Here is a 16072-nt window from a genome sequence, read left to right on the forward strand (position 1 = left end):
GATGTTTCCTTTTACAATTATGAACTAAATCCCCTAAATACCTAAGAGGAATGAAACTTAAGATGGATTTTGTTAGTATTTACTGAATTATATGATAAATATTTGATTTGATCTTAATTATGTATTCTTAATTCTTACTTTAATATTCTAGGATATTGATTCAAGTATTGATGTGCTTATTCAGATGAGCAAAAGTCCCTGTCTAAGAGTAGATCTAGCATAATTAAGCGGAGTTGATTGCACCCCTAGACATAGGGCGACATAAATCTGCCGGATTAGGGTCAAACCTAATAAGGGAATCCATAGATCGAGTTAATGCGACACTAGGGGTTTCAATTAGAAAAAGATTTCAATTAATCAACCTAGGGTTAGACGTTGTTAGTCTCGAGAGAGATAATAATATAAATTAGGGATTTTTACGGATCAAGTCAAATGAATAAATCGTCTAATTCAGAGTCAAATAACAAGTGAATCTAGGTGGATTTTTCCCTTAGGTATTGTCTAAATCAATCAGTTTTCCCAAAAGTATTTCCCCAATTTACTTTCTGTGCATTCTTAGTTTAGTTAATTAGTTTAGATAAAACAAATCCCCTTATTTTTAGGCTAAATAGTAAAAAGAAAGTTAATACTAGTACTTTTAGTTCCTGTGGGTTCGACATTTTGGTTTTGCTATAAACTATACTACTGTTCTATAGGTGCGCTTGCCTTCATCGTGATAATAGTGAGTTTTCAAGTACGGTCAATCATAAATATAAAACTTATCACGCACATCAAGTTTTTGGCGCCGTTGCTGGGGAACTAAGATATTAGGAACGCTTAATTTTTATTACTTTAGCCATTTATTTTATTGCAATTTAAATTTTATTTTAGTTTTGTTAATTTTACTAAATTTTCTTTTGTTTTCTTCTGACAGGTTTCTTATAGTTTATGACTAGAAGAAACCCGTCAGGACCATTACTTTTTGATAATGAGATTGAAAACACAACTCGCAGAAACAGAAGAGAAATTAGGCGAAACCTAAGAAACATAGAGGAAGGACAAGAAAAAGATATCCATAATACAACCGAGGAGATGGCTGAAAATCAAAATAATCAGCTTCCTCCTGTGGTTGCTACAGAGCCAATAAATCAGAATCCTGCTCCTTGTACTATGTATGATTATGCTAAACCTACTTTAACAGGAGCTAAATCGAGTATAGTTAGACCTGCTATTGCTGCAAATAATTTTGAACTGAAACCTAACACAATTCAAATGAAACAACAGTTTGTTCAGTTTGATGGTTTGCAGGATGAGGATCCAAATACTCATTTGGCGAATTTTCTAGAGCTTTGCGACACATTTAAGATCAATGACGTTTCTGATGATGCCATTCGCCTTCAGTTATTTCCCTTTTCATTGAGGAACAAGGCTAAACAGTGGTGGAACTCATTACCATGAGGGTCAATTACTACTTGGGAACAAATGACTGAAAAGTTTTTACTTCAATAGTTTTCACCGGATAAAACAGCTGAGTTGACGAATGATATCTCTTCTTTTGTGCAGATGGATCTAGAAAAGCTCTATGATGCATAGGAGAGATACAAGGATCTATTGAGAAGGTGCCCTCACCATGGGTTACCTTTATGGTTACAGATTCAGACTTTTTACAACGGTGTGAACCCTTCAACAAGACAACTCATCGATGCAGCCACCGGTGGAGCTTTAAGCAACAAAGCACCTGAAGAGGCTTATGAATTTATTGAAGAGATGTCACTAAATAACTATCAGTGGCAAGTCATGAGAACAAAGCCAACAAAAGTAGCCGGTGTTTTCAACCTCGACGCGGTTACCATGCTATCTAACCAGGTACAACTTTTAAATAAAAAGATTGATGGTTTATATGGTTCTACTCAGGTACATCCAGTGATGAGGTGAGATTCAAATGGAGGAGGAGTACACACAGAATATCAATCTTTCAATCCTAGCACTGAGGAGGAACAAGTCCAATATATGGGTAATAATAATTCTAGACCTCAAAATAACCCATACAGTAACACTTATAATGCAGGTTGGGGGAACTATCCCAACTTCTCGTTGGGTGGCCAAGGAAATCAAAGGCCACAACATCCCCCAAGCTTTCAATAACCACCTTACCAGCAGGAAAAGAAACCAAACCTTGAGGAGATGCTAATGAAATTTATCTCGGTGTCAGAAACTTATTTTTAGAATATCAAGACAGCACTTAAGAATCAACAAGCTCAGATTCAGGGGCTTGAAACCCAGATAGGCCAACTCGCCAAATTGATTTCTGAATGATCATAAGGTAGCTTGCTGAGTAATACTAAATCAAACCCAAGTGAACAACTCAATTCTATTACCTTCGAGATAAGGAAGGGTTAGTTGAACCAGAACCAGAATCGAGGCAAGGAATTATGGTAAGTAAATGTAAAGATGAGACGAACCACAATGAGTAAAAACCGGTAAGTAGAGAGTACAAACCTCAAGTGCCATACCCCAGTGTGACAAGAAAAGACCACATGGACGAACAATTTGGTAAATTCCTTAAACTATTAAAGAAATTACACATTAACTTACCGTTTATTGAAGCTCTTTCGCAAATGCCAAACACAGATAAATTTTTAAAAGAGCTTTTAGCAAATAAACGGAAGTTGGATGAGGCATCGCATGTAGAGTTGAATGCAATTTGCTCAGCCATTCTACAAAAAAAGCTACCCAACAAGTTGAAAGATCCAGGGAGTTTTACGATTCCTTGTTTAATTGGTAGTTTGAACGTGAATAATGCATTGGCTGATTTAGGGGTGAGCATTAATGTTATGCCTTATAAAATGTTTAAACAGCTAGGTCTTGGGAAACCCAAACAAACTAGGATGAGCATTCAATTGGCTGATAAAACCATTAGATTTCCTAGGGGTATCATTGAAGATGTTCTTGTTAAAATCGATAAATTTATATACCCAGTAGACTTTGTTGTTCTAGATATGGAAGAGGATAGTAACATACCTTTGATTTTAGGACGACCCTTTTTAGCAACTGTTAGAACCATTGTTGATGTTGGTACAGGTGAACTCACATTTCGTGTGGGTGATGAAACAATCACTCTTCAAGCTCGTAATTTGAAAAACACATCGAATATTGAGGGTGGTTGTATAAATCATGCTACTAATACTAATCATTCTTTGTAGGAAACACGTTCGAGGAGCATACATGAGCCATGTTAAAGTAACAACAAAGGACCCATCTATGAAGAACGAAGACTTCAGGTCGATAAACTAGATGAATGGAGAACACCTGTCAAGGAGAAACCAAAAGCACACGAAAAATTGAAGCGACACCACAATGAACATAGGGATGAAACAAAGCAAATTAAAGTTGGTGACAAAGTATTGTTAGATGAAAACGACCCTCGAATTGCTACCTTAGAGCACAATACGGACAGAGCGACTCCCTTCACGATAATGAACATTTTCCCACATGGTACAGTCGAGGAAACACATATAGTTTTAGGAACTTTTAAGGTAAATAATACTCAACTCAGACTTTATTTAGATAAAATTGATAGTAGAGGTGAGGAGTTTCAACTCCTCAATCCACCGTAATCACACGAAATTGAGGTAAGTCGAGCTTAGACTATAAATAAGTGCTTCTCGGGAGGCAACCTGTGCACCAACAGTGTTGGTTTCTTTACAATTTTAGTTTTTAACATCTAAATCATTAACTGAGTCCTTGAACACAGATTGTCCAAATCCACACGGCCAAGCACACGAGCGTGCCTTAGGCTGTGCTCATACCACGGGAGAGGACACGGCCGTGTGATACGGCCGTGTGAAAACAGAGAAAATTTTTCCCCCAACACGGGATTCGACATATTACCACGGCTGTACGACAAAGCCATGGGCAATTCTGCCAAATCAACACGGGCGTGCGCCACGCCCGTGTCTATAAGCCGTGGAAGAAACTAAGAAATTATCACGGGTGTGCGACATGCCCGTACCCATCACTCGTGGTTGAAATTATCAAAATAACATGGGCGTGCGCACATATACACGGGTGTGGGAGAAGCGAACGAAGTAGGACACGACCGTGTGCACCAACACGCCCAAGGAACACGGGCGTGGGCCGAATTTCAAACGTGCCCAAATTTGAAAATCATGAAACACACAGGCTAAAATAAGGGCACACGGGCATGCCCCACGGCCGTGTGCCCCAAAATCTATGTAAACCCCTATTATTCATCATCTCCTTCCCCAAAAAAACCCTAACCCTAGCCACCGAAATTCTTTTCCCCCCATCGATCGGCCACCCTAGCTCCCCTTTCTTTTCCATTTTCTCCCCATCTCTTTCCCTTCTCCTCTCTTCTCACCCTTACGCACCCCACGACCTCACTGCTCACGCCTGTGGCTGTCGCACTAGCCCAACCGCCACCGCCATCTACCCCACATCGATGCCGCACCCCTCCGTCAGCAAGCACCACCATCGTTTATCAATCATTTGTTTCCCTTTCACCCCATTACTTTTATTTCTTTTACTAATTTCTTAACTTATTCTTTTTATTCTCTCTATTGTTAATAATTTTCATGTGTATTAACCCTTATCCATGTTTAATAATTTCCATTTTTCCCTAATGATAAAGATTTACTTACATAGTTGTGTTCTCATTGATCTTTACTCTTGCTTGATTTGGCCACATGATTAGGATTGCTAATAGTATTATCCACCATCACTTGATTCATCTTTTAGCATTCGCTTGGTTTAACCTTAGCACTATGTCCATGTTTAACTTAACCCGTTGATTCATATGCAATATCACCAAGTTTTTAGCATGCTTAAATGTGTGTCCTAGCAAGTCATTATTTTTGGATTACTCAAATTTTACTTAAAGATGTGGGCATTATTTTTTATTTAATCTTTTCTTCTTGCAGGTATACCATGTCACCTCTACATGGTAAGAAAACCGCCGTCCCCGCCTTGAAGAAATGAAAAGGAGCAGCATCCTCCTCGGGTCCTACCACCGAAATCAGACACCTATTCCTCTAATTTCCACTAGGACCCCATGAGGAACTATTTCAGATACTACGAGCCTGACCCCTAGGTGTGGGCTGTTACATTGATTGGGCCGCACTAGAGTAGATCCAACTCACTGACGCTGTTCAGGCCCTCCTGACTACTGACCCGTGGAGGCTCTTCTTCGAGATCATCGAGCCGACGTACCTCAAGCTTAAACTCGAACTCTATTCGACCTTCCATCTTCAAGTCGTTATGACAGAGTTTGATGATCCTGGAATGGTCCAGTTCCATCTCGGCGGTTTAGTTCACCTGTTGAGTGTGCCTGAGTTCGGAGTCGCGTTAGGACTATACATGGAGGAGTTCATGGATGACGACGACTTTGCCAACCTCTATCTCCACATCCAGTACTCTCCTTCAAACTGCTAAAGGGCCCTTGTTCCTGCTTTGGCCACTTATGACCCTAGTAGCTGCAAGGCATCGACTCTCGCCCCATCCCTGAGATACCTACATGCCATCCTAGCCCACACCCTGACAGGACGGTGAGAGAGCACTGGCGTCATCAACACTAACGACGCCTATTTTTTATGGAGCATGGTGCATAGGCACGTATTCGACCTCTCCTATTTTATTGCCCTCGCTATTCACCATCAGACAGAGCGGCATAGAAAGGGAGTCATTTCCATTGGCCCTTTTGTGACTCGCCGGCGCAGTACTTTGGCATCCTCAACACGGCAGCTTAAGTATCCTCCCTCACCCTCATCAGTCAGATGTCCCCACAGGGCATCTCGAGTATGCTCCATATGAGGATGATCGAGTGATGACGTGGATTTGATCCTCCCTAGTACCGCCTCATCCAGTCAGCCAAGCAGGAGGGCCCAGAGGGTATTACTGATGATATCCCATCACCTCATGAGGATCCACCCTCTCAGCCACCACCTATTCATTGCCCAGTTCATGCGGCTGCTTCACTCTCTGACATCTCTGAGTGCCTAACTCGATTCGAGCAGCAATGTTTTCAGCGCTTCGATTACATTGATGCAACATTACATCAGATTTGTCAGCACCTTCACATCTCATCGCCACCCCCACCTCGCGAACCATCTGGCGATGAGGATTTTTAAAGACTTTACTTTATTTTTATTTATTTACTTTTATTTTATTTACTTTTTTTAAATTACTTTTTATTTTATTCTTAAGACCATTTTTACTTCTTTAGGTTTTATAATTTATATTAACTAATTTATATTTTCGTCTATTTCTTTACGAGTAATCATGTTACTTTATATTTCCGAAAGAGTTAATGATTCTATCGCAGTTATGTAGAGCTCCAAAGCTCACATTACTTAGGAGTTGGCAACTACACTGGAAAAGGTTCTCCACGACTGCCATGTCCTGCTCGACCACGACCATAGCTACCACCAGATATAATATTCTTTTGGCGTAGGACTTATGGACTAACGAACCTCTACCACCATCGGAGTATCCTCCTCCAATCTCACACTTGCCTTAGACGACTACTCTCTATGAATCCAATTCAAGGATTCTATTTAACATTCAAGAAGTTTCACTTCTCTCCCTATCTTATGATCTTATATCTATATTTTTTAGTAAATCTATCTTTTTACATTGAGGACAATGTACATCTTAAGTGTGTGGGGGGGTTGTTTATATCATTATCAGAAAAATCCCTGAATTTTTCCTTATTCTCACGTGACTCACTCATATCACTATTAGAATGAATTTTGATTAATTTATGATTCTTATTGATATGTCTTGAATTAAAACATAGGCATTTATGCATTGACTGTTTAAACTTTATGGAATTAAGGAATCAAGCATGATAAGTTGATTTTTGAAAATCAAAATTTTTAGGTTGTTTCCCCAAGTTTAGGTATTTCTTGAGTTGAAATTCACAGGTTTAACATCAAAAAGCCATAATTTTTATGAGATCTTGAGCCTTTAGAGCATATAATATTTCATTCATGCTCACTTTTATTATTGCTATGAGTGCGTCAATATTGATTTGTTATTCTAGAACTTGCTTAGATTATGCATGTCAAGACCACACCATTTGATTTGATATGTCGAGATGATAAAGACACTTAGGTTTAACCCACTTACTCCATAAAAGTATACCTTCATAATTAACCCTTAGTGAACCCCCTTAAGCCTAACAAGCCATTCATTGATTTACTCTTAATATTAACCCATAACCCATTATTGTTGAAATCCCCTCATTTGATCCCTATTTTTGTCGAGATTTGATTTGAATAAGTTGCTTAGATATGTTTTATTTTTGATAATTAGCAAAGTTCTATGTTATTTTGATTTGTTCTTAAAAAAAATTACATACATACATATTAGTAGTAATTCATTGTTTTTGAGCTTATGTATTTAATTCCATATTCCATGAAGAAAAGCTCAATTCTAGGATCTTCTAATTAGGAATGTAATTTGTCAGTTTTAGTATTTTTTTCTAGTTAGGTAATTTCTCAATTCAATCTCGATTCTAAACTTTTTTTTCAGCTTGTGACCACACCCCCTAACTAAAGCCACGTTACAACCCTCTAAAGACCTTTTGATTGATGTATCATCTCAATATATAATGGTGGAGATTTGATGTTCACGCAAGCCTATGGTAATAACTTTTCATATTGACTATTGAGTGCTAAATTTATTGTCCTTAAACACCTCGAGTGATTTGAGTGAATCTTTAGTGAGGATGTGAAACCCTGTGATATTTTGAATCAAAGATGATTACTCAGATAAGGGGAGACACCTATGTTTTCGTGATAAAATGCTCAACTTGGAATGGTTGAAACTTTGATGTTCTTCAAGTTGAATTTTCAATGTATGATTACTTATGGATTATTTTGAGATACTATTGATAATAATTATAAGATGAGAAAAATTTATTTTGATTGTGAGTTGAGGATTTTGCTTGAAGACAAGCAAATGCTTAAGTGTGTGGGTATTTGATAAGTCATAATTTATACATATTTGTATCCCATGCTTAGCATATTTTTGGATGAATTATCATCAGATTTTTGGAATTCAATGCTCCTAATCCTTTAATTTCATGTTTTATAATTAGCTGAGCATAGGAGAGTAAAAAGAGCGAGAAACGAGCCAAAAACGGGGAAAATGGGTCAACGTGGGAAATCAACACGGCCTGGACTTCCTCACATGGGTAGGTCACACTCCCGTGTCTATTTAACAGATTGCAACACGGCCTAAGCCACTTCACACGGGCGTGTCCCTGTCGAGCCCAAATCTAGTCCTATTTGGAAAAGGCCACTCTTGAGGGTTTTGAAGCATTCTAAAGCCTATATAAACACCCCAAGAGGTACCAAGAAAAGCCACGAAGTAGGAGGCAAGCAATTACTCAAAGAAAGCCGATTGATCCATCTCAGAAGCCGGATTCTCCTTCAAGACTGAAGATCTCCCTTCAATTTCCTTCAGGGGTTTCTGGGTTTTCTTTATGTTTTGTTATTATTCTTCTAAAATGTTTCCTTTTACACTTATGAACTAAATCCCCTAAATACCTAAGGGGAATGAAACTTAAGACGGATCTTGTTATTATTTTCTGAATTATATGATGAATATTTGATTTGATCTTAATTATGTATTCTTAATTCTTGCTTTAATATTCCAGGATATTAATTCAAGTATTGATGTGCTTATTTAGAGAAGCAAAAGTCCCTGTCTAAGAATAGATCTAGAATAATTAAGCGGAGTTGATTGCACCCCTAGACATAGGGCGACATAAATCTGCCAGATTAGGGTCAAATCTAATAAGGGAATCCATAGATCGAGTTAATACAACACTAGGGGTTTTAATTAGAAAGAGATTTCAATTAATCAACCTAGGGTTAGACGTTGTTTGTCTTGAGAGAGATAATAATATAAATTAGGGATTTCTACGGATCAAGTCAAATGAATAAATCATCTAATTCAGAGTCAAATAACAAGTGAAGTCTAGGTGGATTTTTCCCTTGGGTATTGTCTAAATCAATCAGTTTTCCCAAAAGTATTTCTCCAATTTACCTTCTGTGCATTCTTAGTTTAGTTAATTAGTTTAGATAAAACAAATCCACTTATTTTTAGGCTAGATGATAAAAAGGAAGTTAATATTAGTACTTTCAGTTCCTGTGGGTTCGACATTCTTGTCTTGCTATAAACTATACCACTGTTCGATAGGTGCGCTTGCCTTCATCGTGATAATAGTGAGTTTTCATGTACGGTCAATCATAAATATAAAACTTATCACTTACATCATTGAGTCTCTAAGTAATTCATCTAGCATGGATTTTGATTAAATGTTGTTAATTTGAAAGTTTCGGGTTTAGGGACTGAATTGCATAAAAGATAAAATATGATGTTCATTTTGTAAATTTATAATGAAAGGGATTATATGCTTAAATTTAGTTATTTGAGATTTTTGAATGGATTAATTGAATGAAAACTACTATTTAGATCAAGAAACGAATCGATCGGATTCAAACCGCAAAAAGCCAAAGTAGAGGAGTAGTCGTCGGTTTTGTGTTCATAATCGTTTTTGTCTAAGTAAGTTTGTAATTTAGTTAAATTAATTAGATGTTATTTTTCTATTTAATGCATATATATATGTGAAGATCGGGTTCATTTCTTGAAAAATGAGTATTACCATAGCTGAAAGACGTTATGGCATCATGAATCAAACATAAGACCATAGCTGAAAGATGCTATGGCATCACGATTCAAACGTGTAAAACCATAGTTGTAACACCCTTAACCCGTATCCATCGCCGGATTAGGGTTAAAGGCATTACCAGACAAATCAGAACATTTTATGAACAATTCATAAACTTCATCCAAAAATCGTAATCATACATCACAAAAGAGTCCCTTATATAGGTCATCGAGACCTTAAACATGCATTAGAAAGGGGTCGGGACTAAACTGAACTCATACAAATTTTTTTTTGAAATTTATATAAATTTCATAAGTTACAGAAGTCACACGCCTGTGTGATCAGGCCGTGTGCCTCACACGGCATTAGACACACACGTGTGTCTAGATAGTGTCGAATTAGAGCATACATACTGACCTAATCACGCGGCCACAAGACATGTCCGTGTGCCTTAGCCGTGGTCGAAACTGACTTGGGTCACACGGCTAGCCACACACTCGTGCGCCTTGACCATGCTCAAGACTGACTTAAAATTGTAGGGTACCCTAGGGGACACGGCCATGCAACATGACCGTTTGTCGCACACGGCTGAGACACACACCCATGTGGATAAAAATAGGCCATTTGAAAAGCCAATTTGCCAACCAATTTGGGTCAAACCTACAAGCATCAAACCAAGCACATTTGCACTATAATTTCAACCAATTTCAATACTAAACTTACACCAATCATGCCATAACATTATCAACCAATTTCACAAATTTACATATATCAAAACTTACCAAAATTGACCATTTCTTTTAGTCATTCATAAACACATCACATAAGCATAATTCGCATCACATAACATATACCAAAATCAAGCCATAAGTTTAACCATAATTAAGCCATATCACATGGCTAAATATACACATCACAAAACATATTCAACCACCTCTAGCCTATACATACCATACTCCAATATTTACACTTTCAAAATGTTCCAAAATAAATTTTGATAGTGTGGTGATGATCTTTGACAATCCCCGAGCTCTTCACGGCTTCGGTATTTATAAAACAATGCAAACACACACAAAGTAAGCTTTCAAAAGCTTAGTAAGCCATATACAAATAAACTTAACAAATAATATCAATTTATTCATAAAATTTAAGGCAAAATGCATTCACTTAGCCATATATCTCTTATAGTTCATTTGAACATAACTCACATATACATATCATAACTCATTCTCATAGTAACTCATACTTATATCATATATTCATCAAGGTACATATTCTTACCTTTCATTCTCAAATATGATATACAAATCAAACGTACCTGAGTCGGAAATAAATTCACATAGTCGTCTATTTTCTCGGAATGCCTGTTGAACCATTCGGAACCATAAGGATACGCGGATAGCTCGAAAAGCTCGTACAATGCCAACGTCCCAGATGTGGTCGTACATGTAATCAAATATTGATGCCTCTATCCCAGAAAGGGTCTTATACAAAATCAGATACAATGCCAACATCCCAGACGTGATCTTACACGTAAATCATGAATTGATGCCAACGTCCCAAATGTGGTCTTACACGATAACACATATCGGATCCTATGTCATGACATATGTATCCTAAGGTTCGTATGGGGCTTTTCAGACGTCGGAACTTTGTCGAAACTTTCTCAGATATCTCATTCTCAACACATATAATCATTCAACATTATTCAAAATCATGTAATCAATAATAATTCAATTCAAAATACATTTATTTGTATATAGACTTACCTCGTACGGATTCAAATAGACAGAATCGACTACTCAACGACTTTCGAATTTCCTCGATCTAATTCCATTTTCTTTAATTCTTGATCTATATAAATTCAAATTTAAATCTTTTATTTACCAAATCATTCAAATCAATCCAAAAAAACATATTTAGGGCATTTTACAAGTTAGCCCTCAATTTTTACATTTTGACACTTAAGTCCTTAATCACAAAATATACAAAATTTCCATAAACCCATGTTAGGCCAAATTCTCATAGTATTCATATAAGCCCATATGTTTCATTTATTTCACATTTTAGACCCTCAATTTAAAAATTTCACAATTTAGTCCAAATTACTCAAATTCATCAAAAATTCAAAGACAGAACTTAGTAATCTAACACATATCTTCCATTTACTATCAACTAACTTCACAAAGCTTACAAAATCAACAATGGAATAACTCAAAATCATCATCAAAATCAGAAATTAAGACATGGGTTTGATAGTATACAAAGCAACGATCGCAAAAACGTAGAAATTATCGAAAACGGATCAAAACACATACCTCAATCAACAATCAAAGTGTTGAAACCCTAAGAGTTCTTTTCTTTATTTTTCTTTGATGAATTCAGCTAGATGAGCATAAAAATGGCCTAATTTTTATGTTTTGCTTAATAAATCATATATTAATTCATCAATAAATGCAATATAAACATTTAAAACATTAATATGAAGGCCATTAATGTCCACTCATATGTTCAATGGTCTAATTACATCATAAGGACCTCTCTTTTAATAAGACAAATCAATTAAGCACTTTAACATATAAAAGGCTACTTTTACATTTTATGCGATTAGGTCCTTTTATCAAATTAAGCACACAAATGATCGAATTTTCATACGAAACTTTAACACATGTGAATTCACATATTACAAACACAAAAAATATATTTAAAATATTTTTCTGACTTGAATTTGTGGTCCTAAAACCACTATTCTGACTATGGCCTAAACCGGTCTATTACAATTCTCCCACCCTTGGGGATTTTCGTCCCTGAAAATCTTACCATTGAACAGATTCGGATATTGTTGTCTCATAGTATCCTCAGGCTCCCACGTAGCCTCTTCAAGACCGTGTCGATGCCACATTACTTTAACTAATGGAATTTTCTTACTTCACAGTTTTTTAATCTCACGAGCTATGATATGGATCGATTCTTTATCGTAAGTCATATAAGAATATATCTCAATCTCAGACGGAGGAATTACATGTGAATGTCGTATCTATATCATCGAAGCATCGATACGTGAAACACATTATAAATCTTTTCTAACTCTGGTGGCAACAACAAATGATAAGCAACTAGCCTGATTCGTTCAATAATCTCATACGGTCCGATGAACCTCAGATTCAATTTGCCTTTTCTATCGAACCGAAGTACTTTCTTCCATGGGGATACTTTCAAATATACTTTGTCGCCGATCTCAAATTCAATATCTTCTCGTTTCAAATCTACGTAAGATTTCTAATGATCCGAAGCTATTTTTAGACTATCTCAGATCACTTTTACTTTCTGTTCAGTCTCTTTTATCAAATCAACTCCGTGTATCTTTTCTCACTAAGCTTAGTCCAATACACAGGTGTACAGCATTTGCGACCATATAAGGCTTCATATTGTGTCATTTTAATGCTCGATTAAGCGAATTCAATCAAAGGAAAATACTATTCCCACGTACCTTCAAACTCAAGAATGCAACATCTCAACATATCCTCGAGTATCTGAAGAATCCGCTCGGATTGACCATCCATCTGTGGGTGAAAAGCAGTACTGAAGTGCAATTTCGTACCCATAGCATCTTGCAATTTCTTCCAAAATGGCGATGTGAATCTCGGATCTCTGTCTGACACAATAAATAATGGCACACCATGCAATCTCACAATATCAAAAATGTATAATTCAGCTAACTTATTAAGTGAATAATCGGATCGTACCAGAATAAAATGGGCTGATTTCGTCAATCGGTCAACTACAACCTAGATAGTATCTTTCTTTCGCGGAGATAAAGGCAAACCCAAAATAAAATCCATCGTCACTCTAACCCATTTCCATTCTGGAACCATAATTGATTGTAACAAACCAGAGGGCACTTGATGTTCAGCTTTCACTTGCTGATAGATTAAGCATTTCCCAACAAATTCAGAGATTTTACGCTTCATACCAGGCTACCAATAAAGCTGTTTCAGATCATTATACATTTTTGTACTACCCGGATGTATAGATAAGCAACTGTTGTGAGCTTCATTCAAAATCATTTGAATCAATTCTGGATTTATCGGAATACAAATTCGATCTCAGAATCTCATATAATTATCTTTATCAACTCTGAATTCTGAATTAGAATTTAGATTACACTGGGCTTGTTTTACTAATATCTCATTATCAACTTTCTGAGCTTCACAAATCTGCTAAATGAATAATGGTCTTGCTTTTAATTCGGCTAATATCGAACCATTACTGGACAAAACCAAATAAGCATTCATCGCACGTAGAGCAAACAATGATTTTTAACTCAAAGCATCAGCAAGAACATTTGCTTTTCCCGGATGATAGTCAATCACAAGCTCATAGTCTTTTAACAGTTCTAACCATATTCTCTGTCGCAGATTCAAATTCTGAGTCATCGGATATTTCAAAATATTATGATCAAAATAAACATGACATTTCTCACCAAACAAATAGTGGCGCCAAATCTTCAAAGCAAACACAAGCCGCCAATTCCAGATCGTGAGTCGAATAATTCTTTTCATGTGGCTTTAACTGTCTCGAAGCATAAGCAATGACTTTGCCTTCCTGCATTAAAACACATCCCAAACCATTCAATGAAGCATCACTATAGATCACAAATTCTTTACCCGATTCGGGTTTTACTAACACTGGAGCTTCAGTCAATAGGGCCTTCTATTGATCAAAGTTTTTCTAGCACTTTTCAGACCATTCATATTTCACATCTTTCTGAAGTAGTTTCGTTAGCGGAGTTGCAATCATAGAAAAGCCTTTTATGAATCGTCTATAATAACTGGCAAGTCCTAGAAAACTACAGACTTCGAGACATTTCTCGTAGGCTTCCAATCCAAAATAGCTGAAATTTTACTTGGGCCAACTCAGATACTTGATGCTGATACAATATGGCCTAGAAAACTGACTTCTCGTAACCAGAATTCACATTTACTAAACTTCGCATACAATTGTTTATCACGCAAAGTATGTAGCACTATTCTTAGATGCTTGGATTCATCATGCGAATAAATCAATATGTCATCAATGAATATGACAACAAATCGATCTAAATATGGTTTAAAAATTATGTTCATCAAATCCATAAAGATAATAGATACATTAGTTAATCCGAAATGCATAACTAAGAACTCATAATGGCCATACCTCGTTCTGAATACAGTTTTCAGAATATCTGAGTTTTTTACTCACAACTGATAATAACCGGATCTTAAATCTATCTTAGAAAACATGGTAGCTCCTTTCAATTGATCAAACAAATTACCAATTCGAGGCTGAGGGTATTAATTCTTGATAGTCACTTTATTCAACTGATGATAATCAATACACATTCTCATTATACCATTTTTCTTTTTCACAAACAGAACTGGTGCACCCCAAGGTGAGAAACTCGGTCTAGCAAACCCTCTATCGGTCAACTCTTGCAATTGAGACTTTAATTCTTTTAGTTCGGTCGGAGCCATTTTATACGGAGCTATCAAAATTGGAGTAGTTCCCAGTACTAACTCAATGCCAAATTCCACTTCTCGTATCGGAGGTAATTCCCGAAGTTTTTTAAGAAACACATCAAGGAATTCACAGACAACAGACACAGATTCAACTCTCTTTTCTAACACTTTCAAATCAATCACATAGGCAAAATAAGCTTCACAACCTTTTCTCACAATACTCAGAAAATTCATTGAATATATCACAGTCGGTAACCCATTCAAATCACTAGATTCAATTTAGACTATTTCATCATTCTTGCATCTTAAATCAATAGTTTTCTATTTGCAATTCACAAAAACATCATGCAAAGTTAACCAATCCATACCCAGAATTATATCAAACTCATCAAAGGGTAATAACATCAGATCGACTGGAAAATAAATGTCTCGAAACATTAACGGGCATTTCTTGTAGACTTTATCAACCAAAACACGTTTTCCTAGGGGGTTCGATACTCTAATCAGAAATTCAGTAGACTCTACAGGCAAAGTCTTACTGGATACTAAATTCATGCATATACGCGAATATGTGGATCTAGGATCTATCAAAGCAATCACAAAAGTATCATAAAGTGTGAAAGTACCAGTTATAACATCTGGAGACGAAGCTTTTTCATGAGCTTGAATGGCGTAGGCTCTGACAGGTGCACGAGCTTCAGATCTAACAACGGTGTCTTTTGTTCCCCTCTGACTACCACTTACATTACCCGTATTTTTGGGAGGTCTACCACGAGATACATTGCCATTTGGCCTTGGATTTTGCACAATCTCTTGCTCGACAGATTTAGGGCAATCACAGATGAAATGGTCTAACGATCCACATTTGAAACAAGCCCGATCATACAATCTAAAATTA

General features: G+C 36.6%; 1 non-coding gene across 1 annotated transcript; it reads right to left on the bottom strand.

The window, feature by feature from the left end:
• Positions 1–1509: 1509 nt before the first annotated feature.
• Positions 1510–1616, bottom strand: LOC121205767 (small nucleolar RNA R71). The gene has a single exon (XR_005900842.1). It is a non-coding gene; the product is annotated as a small nucleolar RNA R71 (small nucleolar RNA).
• Between the last annotated feature and the right edge of the window lie 14456 nt (positions 1617–16072).

This window comes from Gossypium hirsutum, chromosome A08 (genome assembly GCF_007990345.1).
Source record: "Gossypium hirsutum isolate 1008001.06 chromosome A08, Gossypium_hirsutum_v2.1, whole genome shotgun sequence".
NCBI lineage: Eukaryota > Viridiplantae > Streptophyta > Magnoliopsida > Malvales > Malvaceae > Gossypium > Gossypium hirsutum.